The sequence below is a fragment of the Oryx dammah genome, unplaced genomic scaffold, assembly GCF_014754425.2.
Source record: "Oryx dammah isolate SB20612 unplaced genomic scaffold, SCBI_Odam_1.1 HiC_scaffold_29, whole genome shotgun sequence".
NCBI lineage: Eukaryota > Metazoa > Chordata > Mammalia > Artiodactyla > Bovidae > Oryx > Oryx dammah.
In genome coordinates, this window is record NW_024070213.1 from 52,328,853 (window position 1) to 52,344,311 (window position 15,459).

The following is a 15,459-nucleotide window of genomic DNA, read 5'->3' on the forward strand; positions in this document are numbered from 1 at the left end:
AAAAATCTTAAAGAAAAAGAGTATGTTTATTAAAAAAAAAAGAAGAAGAAGCACCAAAAGCTGACTGTATGAGCGATGGATTTAAGGACAATCTTAATATAAGAAAACTGTTCCAGGAAGGCAACGCACAGGGCCTATGGGCCAGTCACTAAGGCCAAAGAAAAAACAGAGGTGAACTATAGCCATCTATTTGGTTAGAAGTTTGTTTGTTGGTTTGTCTATTTGCTTATTTTCCATCAGAAAATGAATGGTCACTTTGTAAACTAAATTTGCCCATAAACCACTTGAATCTATCTTATAGAAACTGTTTCTTTAGGTCATGAAACAGGCTAAGAAATTAAATTGTGGGATGCAGCAGAAAGGTCATTTAACCAGGACTGAAATACCTGGGCTCTAGTCCAAGTTATGCCAATCACTGGCTGAGGTGGTGTCTCAGGTGGGGCATTTAGCCCATGCATCTTCTGGAAGCCTGCCATGGCAGGGCTAGGAGGGCAGCAGGAGGGAGTAAAGAGAGATGGAAAGATGATCTCCAAGGTCCCATCCAGTGAAAACAGTCATGGTTCCAGTTAGCATATAAAATAATTGAGGAAGTCTGGAAGGCTATATATCAAAACATTACTAGAATCTACCTCAAGAGAATGGGATTAGGGCAGAGGCAGAGAGACAAAAGAAAACAATTAAGGAACCCTTTCAGTGGGGAAAAAATGCAAAGGGAGAGGGGATTATAAGTGAAATATTAAACAGGAAAAGTTCCAGTTAGCATATAAAATAATAAAGTCTGGAACGCTATATATCAAAACATCACTAGTAGTCAGAGCATAAGCATGAATTAGAAGGAGCAAAGGCACTTGGGGGAGCTGACAAAGTGATTATTTTATTTCCCTGCTTTTTCCCCTGCCCTTCTTGGAAAAGCTCATGGTAGAGCCATTGGAAGCCTGTCAATCCCATCTAACTCCTCTTCATCCTCTGGGGCCCAACCCTCCTTGCCCACTAATGAGGGAAGGGGACATGGGAGGGAATTGCCTGGGAACATGCTCTGATGCCTCCTTTGCGATACACCGTCTGATTTTCTGGCACAATGTGAAGAAAGCTGAGCTTAGATCTTGCCCCACACTGATAGTGCTCCTTACCCTGGAGATTTCAGTATCATCAGTGTGGCTTCTTATATCATCCTGGCTTCCCTCTTTTTCACTATCAATTTCAGGGTCTACAAGTTTGTCATCCAAGCTGTACAAAATTCAAAAGGCCATGCAATAGAGCTATCTTTAGAAGTTTTCCATAATTATGAGAATAACCCTATCAACATGGTCAACATGGTCCCAAAACTCATCATGTGTGTCTTTCTGGTGAAAGATCTGGCTGTGTTCATGTGGCTAATGACCAACATTGGCTTAGCTCCAATGAGACTGCCCTTCTGATCTTTGCCTAACTGTAAATTTTCAGTATTCCAATGAAAAGTACAAATCCCAGTCTGACTACTATGTTATGACCAAGCCAGATGTTGAAGGGCCCAGGCAATGCTCTCTGGCATTTCAAAGAAAAAAAAAAAAGAATAAGCACATGGAAATTAAAAATCCAAAGTTACCAAAACACCATTGAAGAGTTATAACCCTGCTCTTGTGCCATGAAGGAATATGTCCAGTGTTCAACTCCAAACTTTTTTCATCTGGTGTTTTCTCACCTTCTTTCACTTACCCAAGTACTGGGTTTTAAACCAATGTCTTACAAGAGTTTTGTTCTTATTTTCAATTTAAAGAATCATGATTACAAAAAAATTGATTTGGGGGTGGGAATGGAATAATGACTATGGAGTTAACTTTTATATATTCCTCAGACTATTCTTACCCTCCTCTGACCTCGTAACCCTGTTTCATAATGTGAGCAGCTACTAGTGTTATTGTCTGTCTTCTCCCGCCTCACTGGTACAAAACTTTCAATTCTGTTAATAGCTCATAGGTGATACTGATAGTCACTAAATCCTAGAATTGTTGTTATTGTTGTTTAGTCACCAAGTCATGTCTGATTCTTTGTGGCCCCATGGACTGTAGCCAACCAGGCTCCTTTGTCCATGGGATTTCCTAGGTAAGAATACTGGAGTGGGTGGCCATTTCCTTCTCCAGGGGATCTTCGTGACCCAGGGATCATACCCACGTCTCCTGCATTGGCAGGCAGATTCTTTACCACTGAGCCACCAGGGAAGCCTGAATCCTAAAACATCATCTGATAAATGAGATCAGAAGCAGAAAGTTGGCCCACTGAGCTGACCACCACTCCCTCTCTGCTCCTGCTTAGGAAATGAAAAGCCCCACCATTTGGGAAGGTTGTTTCTACTTCATTTCACCTAGACATGAGTTCTGAGCTTGAGTATGAGAAAAGTCCTTCCTACCTTCTTAAATACCTGCCTCAAGCTTAATAGACAAGGCTATGCCTTATTTGTGAGCTGCTGGCTCAGAGGTTAAAGCATCTGCCTGCAATGTGGGAGACCCGGGTTCAATCCCTGGGTTGGGAAGATCCCTTGGAGAAGGAAATGGCAACTCCCTCCAGTACTCTTGCCTGGAGAATCCCATGGAGGAAAGAGCCTGGTAGGCTACAGGTGCTTTATTTGAGAAATTAAATGTATATAATTTCTATAAAAATAATATTAGCAGTTGCCTCTGGGTACATGAACACACACACAGTTCAGTTCAGTTCAGTTCAGTTCAGTCACTCAGTTGTGTCTGACTCTTTGCAGCTGCATGGACTGCAGCATGCCAGGCCTCCCTGTCCATCACTAACTCCCAGAGCTTGCTCAAACTCATAACCATAGAGTTGGTGATGCTATCCAATCATCTCATCCTCTGTCGTCCCCTTCTCCTTCTGCCTTCAATCTGTCCCAGGATCAGGATCTTTTCCAATGAGTCAGTTCTTCACATCAGGTAGCCAAAGTATTGGAGTTGCACCTTCAGGATCAGTCCTTCTAATGAATATTCAGGATTGATTTCCTCTAGGATTGACTGGTTTGATCTCCTTGCAGTCCAAGGGACTCTCAATAGTCTTCTCTAACTCCATAGTTCAAAAGCATCAATTCTTTGGTGCTCAGCTTTCTTTATGGTCCAACTCTCATGCAATTCACTGTAAGTTATTTGAGAGAGTATATATGAATAAGTGATTGTAGTCAGGTGATTCATGATTTGGAAAAGAGCTTGAATATATTGGGGGCAGGAGGAAAAGGGGACGGCAGAGGATGAGATGGCTGGATGGCATCACTGACTCGATGGACCTGAGTTTGAGTGAATTCCAGGAGTCGGTGATGGACAGGGAGGCCTGGCGTGCTGCAATTCATGGGGTCACAAAGAATTGGACACGACTGAGAGACTGGACTGAACTGAACTGAACGATTAATAGAGCAGAATTTATAGATGCTCTGTCCCTGATAAAGAAAAAATACCTACAAACTGAGATTTATGTTCTACCACATTTTAAAACTACTTAAAAATGGTTTAAACACTATCACCATGAACACTATGGAAAGAAGTCTTATATTTGGCCCAATCATTTCCCCCTGGTCATCAAAACTCACTTACCAGGGTCAGTGGTCTCCATCAGTCTGTACTGTAACTGACTGTTCTCCCCAAACATCAACACAAATATCTGATGTTTTTATGGAATGAAAATGAAATGAAAAGATGCAGAAAAATGGTGGAGTAAAGCTAATAAAATAAGCAACTATAGTCTCAGTCTCTTTGAGTTGATGATACTCTTAGACCTAGTTTGAAACTTCATCTATCTTTAAAGCCCAATGGATGAAACTAAATAAAAAAAGACAAGGTCAGCATTCCGGTCCACACCAACACTAAGATATTGTATGTGGTTCATTAAGGGAGATGTAATTTAAAGATACGAATCCCTAAGCTTATCAAGTCTAGAACAACAATAATTAAATACATGTTCTGATAACACTAAATGGAAAAAAATCTCATGAAGCCCATGTAGCCAAGCACTGTCCTAATCTAACTTTGTTTTCCTTTCAACAGCATTACAGAACCCACAGAGGCAGAAATGAATGGGTTTTGTATAACCCTGGCCTTCTCTTAGAGCTAATTATTTGTTCTCAGAAACTCAAACCACTTCACTATACCCAAACAGGCCAGAAAGTTTGCAGGTAGAGCTGAGCCAAAGAGTCTGGTTTGGTTATATTAGCCAAAACATGAGTCGACCCATTTGAGATGACTAGACACAAAGGCAAAAGAAAATACAAAAATTTATATGTGTGTGTGTGTGTGTGTGTGTGTGTGTTGCTGTGTGTCATGTTTATGCGATTGCTCACTGGAGTTGACAGGGAGTAATGACAGAGTATTTCCACTGGATTGTCTTTTCCTTGGCTCATCTTTACTTTTGGAGGTAGAGCAGCAATGCTAGATCCTAACTGATTTTAATCTGCTTACCTCATTTCTTGACAAGCAGGATGAGAAATTACAGTACTCTTTGTTATTACTGCAGCTGATAAAACCCTTTCAGAGGTGTCCCACCCCCACTCAAAGCATCCTTCTTCTCACCCAGATAGGCTTCCAAGAGTCCATGTAGTATTTGCAGCAAGAGAGAAAGTTATGTTTCATTTATTAAATAAATATTTGAGCTTCAAGTTACATTGAACTATGCTAGGCACTGTGAAAATAAAATAAGCAAATAATAAAAAAGAAAGAATAACATAAAGTTATAAAATCTAAATGTAGGATAAGAAAATATTTTTAAAAAATATTTAGTTGCTTTTAAAACTTTTATTTTGTATTGGAGTATAGCCGATTAACAGTTGTGGTAGTTTCAGGTGAACAGCGAAGGAACTCGGCTGTTTCTTCCTACATGTAGGAACATATACATGTATCCATTCTTCCCCAAACTCCCCTCCTAATGTTTGCTAATAATGTAACATTTCCTTTAAAAAAAAAAAAAAGCCCAATACAAATCTCTCTTTCAAATAATAGATATAGGTATAAGTACAGATGAGCTTCCCATGTGACCGCTAGTGATAAAGAACCTGCCTGCCAATGCAGGAGACGTTAAGAGACATGGATTAGATCTCTGGGTTGGAAAGATCCCCTGGAGGAGGGCATGGGCACCTACTCCAGTATTCTGCCTGGAGAATCCCATGGACAGAGGAGCCTGGCAGGCTGCAGTCCATGGGGCCACATAGAGTCTAACACGACTTAAGCGACTTAGCACACATGATCGGTATAGATGTAAATGTAGAGATACAGATGAGAGATACAGATAAATAACTCCCTGTTACATAGGGATTTTCTTTCTGCATCCCATTTAGAAGCTTTTGCATACACAGTTCTGGCCCTGGACAAAAAATGAAGTGAATGACCTTCACCTTCATCACCTTCAGGGTTTCCCAACATTCCTGTAGCTTTCCTGTCCTCTCAGGGTCTGTTTTGCTCATAATTACCCTGGCTTCGAAGGGTCCTCTATTGTACTCCTTCACTGAACAGTCCACTGTGGTCCTTTATAAATTCCTTTTCTTCCCATCTCCACTGTCCAAAGAGTGCAGCTTTGTGAGGATAGTTTTTCAGATATACCAATTTTGCTAGATTACCAGAAGGCAGAAAGGTGTGGTTGTAAACATCAGTCCTGGATTGAATTAATTATATCTGTGTGGAATCCTGGCTCAAATACTTATCAGTTCTGTGATCTTGAACAGTTTACTTAGCTTCATGTCCCAATTTTCTTTTAGGTAAAGTTGGATGAAGTGGAGTGGTGGCTAATACCATATTTCATCTAATCTATGATGCCGTCTCTTGTCAGTCTCACCATGATTTGACAAGCTCCAAGGCTTGTAAAAGAAAAGAATATGTTCTAAATTATGCTAGTAAAGACACCATTAATTCTAAAATACATACTAATTTCACTGTGAAAATGTGTGTTGGGGGGAGTGAATCTTAAAATGTTTAAATACAGTAGTATCAACTTCATAAAGGTATGGTAAGTATTAACTAAGATTTAGGCACTTGAATGTTAGCCAGTATTATTCATATGTTACTCCTGCCAGATAATACAGTTCATTTTAACAAGGGTTCTTTAAACACAATATACAAAGTCACTCAGGGCTGGGTCTGGGGGTTTAGAGCCAATGGAAACATACCTTATGGGTGGCTTAGACTTTTGTTGATGCCCTCATTCAGATCACACATCTTGGAAGTCATTTTTAGGATTGCTGCTGCTGCTGCTGCTGCTGCTGCTGCTAAGTCACTTCAGTTGTGTCAGACTCTGTGCAACCCCATAGATGGCAGCCCACCAGGCTCCCCCATCCCTGGGATTCTCCAGGTAAGAATACTGGAGTGGGTTGCCATTTCCTTCTCCAATGCACGAAAGTGAAAAGTGTTGCTCCCACTCAAAAACTAGTGACACAAATCTGGAATCAGAACTTTTATCACAGTTTAGAGAGATTTATCCCTACATTAAAGAATCAAATCATTCAAAGACTTTCATAATGAGCTGAAGTTTATAATTGCCTCCCCCAGATCACTTTCCAGGCTACATAGCTTTCAATTACTCTTTACATCCGGACGTTTAGTCAGTGCACCTATGACTATTTATCCTCAATATTCTAATTTCTGTCTTTTGATGTGTTAAATTGAAAAAGAATGTAGAAGCACCAAACAGGAAAGAATACCTTTCACTACCAGAAAACATAGTTATCTTTCAGATGAGTGACATTATAGAACAAGAATATTTTAGCAAGCACTCTGAATGACATAAATGTCATATATTTATTTATAAATATAACTTGGTCACCTTTATGTTAAATTCAACACAGGAAATCTAAAAATGACACTCATCCAGAACAAATATGGTATTCATAGAATGTTCTATAAAGCATCATTCTTTTATAGGTCTTCAGTTTAGTCTACAGCTTGATAACTTGTTTATGTCAGCATGCCTGTCTGCTAAGTAGTATACTGACAATATTGATGTGATTTTCCAATGATCTGAATACTAGTACAACAGTTGACAATATCTTGCCACAACTGTATAACTTCGTAAAAGCTTTCATCTGCATCTTGCCAAAAATGTAGTGTCTATTTATAACTAGTCAATCATTTTCAGTGTGTCAGTCCTTTTGCATATCTCACACAAACAATATGCTGTGATCTAAGTTGATTATTAAGATAGACTAAAAGCTTTCATAGACATTTGCTCAAAATAAATCAATCACCTACTTTAGACCCAAGACTTGAAGGATAGTGACTAACAACCTCCTGCTCAGGCAATTTAGGAACAGCACATACCAGAAGATAGTTATTCCAGTTTGCAACAGGAGGCTAGCATCTCAGTCACCCTACACTCAGTATTTCCTTCTACTCTACTACCCTTTTCATGTACTCATGTGGAGTATTTACTTACATTCCAGGTTCTCCTATGAACCAGTAAGCTTCCTTGAAGACAGAAATTGTTCCTTATTCATCTTCGTACATTTATTTATTATTATGCCTAGAAGATACTTAAAATTTGCTGAATTGCATGTCTCCAACCTTTTAAACATCCGTTGAGTCATAGAAAAAGCAAAAGAGTTCCAGGAAAACATCTACTTCTTCCTTATTGGCTACATCAAAGCCTTTGGCTGTATGGATCACAACAAACTGTGTAAAATTCTTAAAGAGATGGGAATACCAGACCACCTGACCTGCCTCTTGAGAAATCTGTATGCAGGTCAAGAAGCAATTTTGCTAGATTACCAATGAACTGGACATGGAACAATGGACTGGTTCCAAATTGGGAAAGAAGTACGTCAAGGCTATATATTGTCACCCTGCTTATTTAACTTACATGCAGAGTACATCATGGGAAATGCCAAGCTGGATGAAGCACAAGCTGGAATCAAGATTGCCAGGACAAACATGAATAACCTCAGATATGCAGATGACACCATACTTATGCAGAAAGTAAAGAGGAACTAAAGAGCCTCTTGATGAAAGTGAAAGAGGAGAGTGAAAAAGCTGGCTTAAAATTCAACATTAAAAAAACTAAGACCATGGCATCCGGTCCCATTAGTTCAGTTCAGTTCATTTCAGTTCAGTTCAGTTGCTCAGTCATGTTTGACTCTTTGCAACCCCATGGACTGCAGCATGCCAGGCTTTCATGTCCATCACCAATTCCCAGAGTTTACTCAAACTCATGTCCATTGAGTCAGTGATGCCATCCAGCCATCTCATCCCATGTTGTCCCCTTCTCCTGCCTTCAACCTTTCCCAGGGTCTTTTCCAAGGAGTCAGTCCTTCACATCAGGTGGCCAAAGCATTGGAGTTTCAGCTTCAGCATCAGTCCTTCCAATGAATATTCAACACTGATTTCCTTTAGGATGGACTGGTTTGATCTCCTTAAGGGACTCTCATGAGTCTTCTCCAACACTACAGTTCAAAAGCATCAGTTCTTTGGCCCTCAGCTTTCTTTATAGTCCAACTCTCACATCCATACATGACCACTGGAAAAACCATAGCCTTGACTAGACAGACCTTTGTTGACAAAGTAATGTCTCTGCTTTTTAATATGCTGTCTAGGTTGGTCGTAACTTTCCTTCCAAGGAGTAAGCGTCTTTTAATTTCATGGCTGTAGTCACCATCCGCAGTGATTTTGGAGCCCCCCAAAATTAAGTCTATCACTGTTTTCACTGTCTCCCTATCAATTTCCCATGAAGTGATGGGACCAGATGCCATGATCTTACTTTTCTGAATGTTGAGCCTCAAGCCAACTTTTTCACTCTCTTCCTTCACTTTCATCAAGAGGCTCTTTAGTTCTGCTTCGCTTTCTGCCATAAGGATGGTGTCATCTGCATATTTGAGGTTATTGATATTTCTCCCGGCAATCTTGATTCCAGCTTGTGCTTCATCCAACCCAGCATTTCTCATGATGTACTCTGCATATAAGTTAAATAAGCAGGTTGACAATATACAGCCTTGACGTACTCCTTTACCTATTTGGAACCAGTCTGTTGTTCCACGTCCAGTTCTAACTTGCATTCTGACCCACATACAGATTTCTCAAGAGGCAGGTCAGGTGGTCTGGTATTCCCATCTCTTTCAGAACTTTCCACAGTTTGTTGTGGTCCACACAGTCAAAGGCTTTGGCATAGTCAATAAAGCAGAAATAGATGTTTTTCTGGAACTCTCTTGCTTTTTCCATGATCCAGCAGATGTTGGCAATTTGATCTCTGCTTCCTCTGACTTTTCTAAATCCAGCTTGAACATCTGGAAGATCATGATTCACGTACTGTTGAAGCCTGGATTGGAGAATTTTGAGCATTACTTTACTACCGTGTGAGATGAGTGAAAGTGTGCAGTAGTTTGAGCATTCTTTGGCATTGCTTTTCTTTGGGATTGGAATGAAAACTGACCTTTTCCAGTCCTGTGGCCACTGCTGAGTTTTCAAAATTTGCTAGCATATTGAGTGCAGCACTTCCACTTCACATCTCTTCATGGCAAATAGATATGGAAACAGTGACAGACTTTATTTTGGGGGGCTCCAAAATCACTGCAGATGGTGACTGTAGCCATGAAATTAAAAGATACTTGCTCCTTGGAAGAAAAGCTATGACCAACCTGGACAGCATATTAAAAAGCAGAGACATTACTTTGCCAACAAATGTCCATCTAGTCAAAGGTATGGTTTTCCCAGTTTGGATGTGAAAGTTGGACTATAAAAAAAGCTGAGCATTGAAGAATTGATACTTTTGAACTATGGATTTGGAGAAGACTCTTGAGGGTCCCTTATTCTGCAAGGAGATCCAACCAGCCAATTTTAAAGGAAATCAGTCCTGAATATTCATTGGAAGGACTGATGCTGATGCTGAAACTCCAATATTTTGGCCACCTGATGTGAAGAATTGACTCCTTGGAAAAGACTCTGATGCTGGGAAAGATTGAAGGAAGGAGGAGAAGGGGACAACAGAGAATGAGATGGCTGGATGGCATCACTGACTTGGACGTGAGTTTGAGCAAGCTTTGGGAGCTGGTGGTGGACAGGGAGGCCTGGCGTGCTGCAGTCCATGGGGTCATAAAGAGTTGGACAAATGAGTGACTGAACTGAACTCAACCTTCTAAAAATGACTGTATGTGGACCCTTGTACAATGCAGGGGTTAAGGGTGCTAACTCCCCATGTAGTTGAAAATCCATATGCAAGTTTTGACTCCTCCAAACCAAACTACTAAAAGCCTATCTTGACCAGAAACCTTATCAACAACATAGTTGGTTAACATATATTTTATATGTTATATGTATTATATGCTGTTTCTTACAATAAAGTGAGCTAGAGAAAGAATATGTTAATTAGAAAACCATAAGGAGAATAAAATGCATTTACAGTACTGTACTATACCTCATTGATACTGTAAGTTTACTTCATCTGTTTATCAGATGAAACCATTTGTCTGTCAGCACCTACATTAATATTGTCTTATATAATACAAAATACTATAGATATCATACATATCACTAACACTAAACATCAAACATAAAAACATAATATGCAAGATAAATTCATATATATTTACAAGTATAACTGAATTCATGAACTGATAATGAGGAAGCAACAATATGACTACTTTATGGTTTTTATTCTTATGGTAGCCCATAATTGATATGACTGTTTTACAGAGTGTATCTTATATGCTAATGGCTGTATCATTATAAATTTTTATGGGATACAGTACTACTGTATGACTATATTCATAATACAGTCTTAGAAACTTATTTAGAATAAAAAACAACAGCTATCTGTGCTAATAGGCTAATAAGCTTCTCCAGAGGCATACAACACAGTGATATAATTATTTAAAAGTCAAAAAAACATAAGAAAACAAACACATTATTAAGTTTATATTAAATACCATTCATCTTATGCTTATGTAAGGATAGACTAGCATCTACATATATTTTATTCATTTGTGAGATACGTTTTCCTTATTTTTAAAAATATTTCTAGGCTACATGGCTTACCTGTGAATTTTTCAAATTGTTGTGAATTTCCAAATTTTTTTCAATTTACTTATTGAAAGATATGTGTGTAAGTGGACCAACACAGTTCAAACCTGTGTTGTTCAAGGATCAACTGTACTTCAAGATATATATATACACTCATTAGTCTACACTAAGTTCTTGAAACTAAAATTCTAGAAGGACTCAACACTGAATCTACCTTTAAGTTTCTCCTAGTAGAGAAGCTTTGGGTAGAGAAGAAAACATGTCATGTAGCTGCTGCTGCAGATAAATCACTTCAGTTGTGTCCGACTCTTTGAAACTGTATGGACCATAGCCCACCAGGCTCCTTTGTCCATGGGATTCTCCAGGCAAGAATACTGGAGTGGGTTGCCATGCCCTCCTCCAGGGGATCTTACCAACCCAGGGATCAATCCACATCTCTTATGTCTCCTGAATAACTAATTCGTCACAAACAGCTTTCATTAACTCAAAGATTTTTGCTTGATATCCAGCTACTGGAGATTGAAAAAGACCTCTAAAAGGATTATAAATATAAGACATTTTCCAAGATAATGTGGATTTAGGAACACTACTAAGAACACCCCCTAGACCATCAGTCCTCCAAAGAGATAGCTATGCCCTCAAGAAATTGTGGAATAGTCTGCTCCCTGCTGGTAAGACTCAAGTCAATCAGCTTAATACCCTAGAAACCGACACTAGAGAAATACCCTAGAAATTGACACTAGGATTGAGGAACTGGAAGGAACCTTAGAGGTTATCTGAGAATTCTAGTCAACACTCTTATTTTACAAATGAGAAATTTTTAGCCCCAAACTAGCTATATGACTTGAACAAGTTCAGAAAAGTTATCAGAGGCAGAAACATGGAGAAACATTTATAAAAATATTTTCATTGAGTTGAATTTTTAATCCTATTTGACCAGGACACAAATTGATAAAGTTATCTCCTAGACATGTTATGCATGTTAAAAAGAATACATCTTCTGAGTTTGACATCGCAAAAGAAAATATCATTCCAGAGGCAAATAGTAGGCTCTGCACATAAACCTACTCCAAATCAGTGTTCCAGGAGATAATTCCTCAACTTGTACTGCTTGTACAGATCCTCCTCTAAAATATATCTTCCCAACTTCAACTGTTACTTACATACAGACAATATCAAAATCTTTATTACTAGTCCCAACCTTTGTCTGTCTATCTCTGTCTCTCACAAAATTGAGCCCTGCATTTCCAACTGCTTACTAAAGAGTATGCCATCACCTCAAAAGCAACAAATCTAAAACAAAACCTATTTTTCTCCTCCAACCCCAACCTAAGCTACTTTTCACATTTCTCATTTATGAACATGAGAAATGTTTTGCAACCATTCTGATACCCAGGTCTCAAATCACACATTAAGCCAAAAGATGACATCATAAATTGTCCCTTACTTCCCACATCATATAATCTCACAGCTGTATTGATTTCTCTTTCTCTTCCTAATGATGTTTTTCCTCTCCATTTTCCTTTCTACTACTGTATACCAGACTTTTATCATTTTTTAGGCCAGTGAAAGGGTTTTCTAACCAATTGTTCTGCCTTCAACCACTTCCTTTTCCATCTATTCAACCTATTATTACCAGCATTATCTTCCTAAAACATTACTTCACTATTTCATTTCCCATTTCAAAAATATAGAATAACTCCTTGTATCTATTGGATAAAACCCAGAGTCTTTGGCTAGCCTTCCAAAATCTGATTTTACCCTTTCTTTCAAGCTCTAATTCCCACTATTCTCTTACAGTAATTCTCCCCTTCTATACTGTATTTTCAAGTCTCTGATGCTCTGATTCCTCACATCTGAAACAACCTGTTTACTTTACTCCAAATCTGTATAACCTTCAAAGTCAGTAAAGAATTCACCTGCAGTGCAGGACACCCAGGTTCCATCCCTGAGTGGGGAAGATCCCTTGGAGAAGAGAATGGCTACCGACTCCAGTATTCTTGCCTGGAGAATTCCATGGACAGAGGAGCCTGGTGGGCTACAGTCCATTGGGTCACAAAGAGTCAGACATGACCTAGTGACTAAACCACAACCACAAAGGCCAACACAAATCCTGTATTTTCCATGAATCCTCTGACCATCTCCATCTGGAAATGATTATTTCCTTGTTTAGAACTGACTGTCCCTGACACTTAGTAGGCATTTAACACTTATATTTATTTCATTTTCTCAACCATCAGTTCACTCTTTGAGCACAGGGCTCTACTTATTTATTGATTGCCTATTAATAGCTTTGATAAATATTCAGTACCAAAAATTTAAATCCTCAATTATTAAAGAATGTTATGCTCCTATATTTCCACTGTTAAACTGTAAACATTACAGTATCACTATTTGTTCAGAAAATAGTTCTAGGGAATCTCCAAATTTTGAAAATTTAACTAGATGTATTTACATTCAGAGAAGGCAATGGCAACCCACTCCAGTACTCTTGCCTGGGAAATTCCATGGACGAAGGAGCCTGGTAGGCTACAGTCCATGGGGTCACAAAGAGTCAGACACGACTGAGCGACTTCACTTTCACTTTTCACTTTCATGCACTGGAAAAGGAAATGGCAACCCACTCCAGTATTCTTGCCTGGAGAATCCCAGGGAATGGAGCCTGGTGGGCTGCCGTCTATGGGGTCACACAGAGTTGGACACGACTGACGTGACTTAGCAGCAGCAGCAGCATTTACATTCTGAGAAGCAGATTTGCTTCCTGTAGTTCTAAAGTTCAAACATAAAGAAGAAAAGGAGTTAATTATTGATGTCATTACAGAGTGATATTTTAACAGAAACACCAATAGAAAAATTTCAAGTTACAACAAATATTAACCACAGCTCATCAGCTTGTGATGCATATCTGATTTCATGTGAATTAGTTCAAATTTCACAGTAACATGATTCCATGTAATAGCAGAAACAATCACTTAAAAGGATGGGGAATGCCTAATGTAATCGAACTAAAATCGCTAACGAAATACATTCCCAATTAAGAGAACCATCCAGTTTGATAAGAATATGGATACTTTGGGGAATATTTATGTTATTTGCCAACTGGAACTTTGTCAACTTAGTCACTAATGGGCCAAGTCAAAGTCTCTACCTAAATAAGAAAAGGCATACTTTATTAAATTCTCGGTATCTCTGAGCACACTGAGGCCCCAAATCTTCCTAAAATCCTTTGAGATTGTGTACTTCAGAAATTCAGCAGGCCCCTCTTGACTCTTTGTCCCTCCAGGCTGTCTTCTACATCTGCACAGCCTGAGGCTTGACCTCATTTTTGCTTTGCCATATTTGTTAAGTGAACAGCTATAAACAAGGTGAGATACTCTATTGGGTAAGTTTAGAAATCAACTTAAGCTTTCTAAATTATTGCAGAATGAATCCTTTTTTGTATTTGTTTTTGTTCTAAGAGGTCTTCATTGCTGATTATAGACTGGTCCATTAGATATTTGAGAACCATATATTTTTTTTTTCTATGTTACATACCCTTGCCTGAAATACATTCTTCTGTACTGGATATAATAAAGCCACTAAAGAAACAGTCATTAAATTGAATTCTTATCCCTGGAATAAATAAGTGGTATCCAAGGAGGATAGGGTCTAAATTATTGGGCTCTCTTTAAAGTGGAAAATTTGTTTCAGAAGTCAGCTAGGTAAAGAACTACAGTTGTTCTCCTGGGATGACTTTTGAAATGAAAACTGACCATGATGGGAGATCACTATGACAGGCTGAACCCTGTTGGATTTAATCACCTATGAAAGATCTTTCCCTGTTGTGCACAAGAGGCTTATAAATTGGATGCAGGCAACTCAATTGCTTTCAAAAGTCAGCTTTCTCTGAAGGAATTGGAAAGAACGGTTTCATAATTCCTATAGTAAGAGGAGCTGCCACAGTGAAATAGCACCAGTTCGGGTTAGGTAGGCCCCTTTTCCCATGCAGATTCCCCAGTAAGTGTTTTTGTTTCTTGGTTTTGTTAAAATAAGATCCAAGTTATGGTTTCATAATTTCCCCGTCACTAGCCCTGAAATGAAGTTACTACAGCCCTTAAACTGGAATGACTCCACTGGCTGCATAGCAAACCTTTGTCCAAGATTCAAACCAAACTGAATGTTTGAGGGTTTGGGTTGTTTTGAGTTTTCTAAACTTCAAGCTTAAATTTTCATGAACCTTATGGCACTTCCTGATCTTTTCTGGGGGAGAGAGTGGAAAAACTGACCTCCTTGGTGCCAGTGTGAGAAGCAGCCCTCCAAGTGTGGTGACTAACTGCAGGGAGAGAAGGTAGGCCTCGATAGGAATAGCAAGGCGGTCAACTCTGGAACTAATTTTTTTTTTTTTAATTTTCTCTGAAGGCTTCTCTTATATTCTATTCTCCTAATATCTACCACAAGATTAAAACATCCAGTGGCAAAGCTGGAGTGCAATGTTTCTAAAAACCATAGCATAATGAAAAAAGCA

At 38.9% G+C, this 15,459-nt stretch overlaps 1 pseudogene; it reads left to right on the forward strand.

The window, feature by feature from the left end:
- The first annotated feature begins 1,008 nt into the window (after positions 1-1,008).
- On the forward strand, positions 1,009-1,599 carry LOC120858023 (annotated as a pseudogene).
- Positions 1,600-15,459: the final 13,860 nt, after the last annotated feature.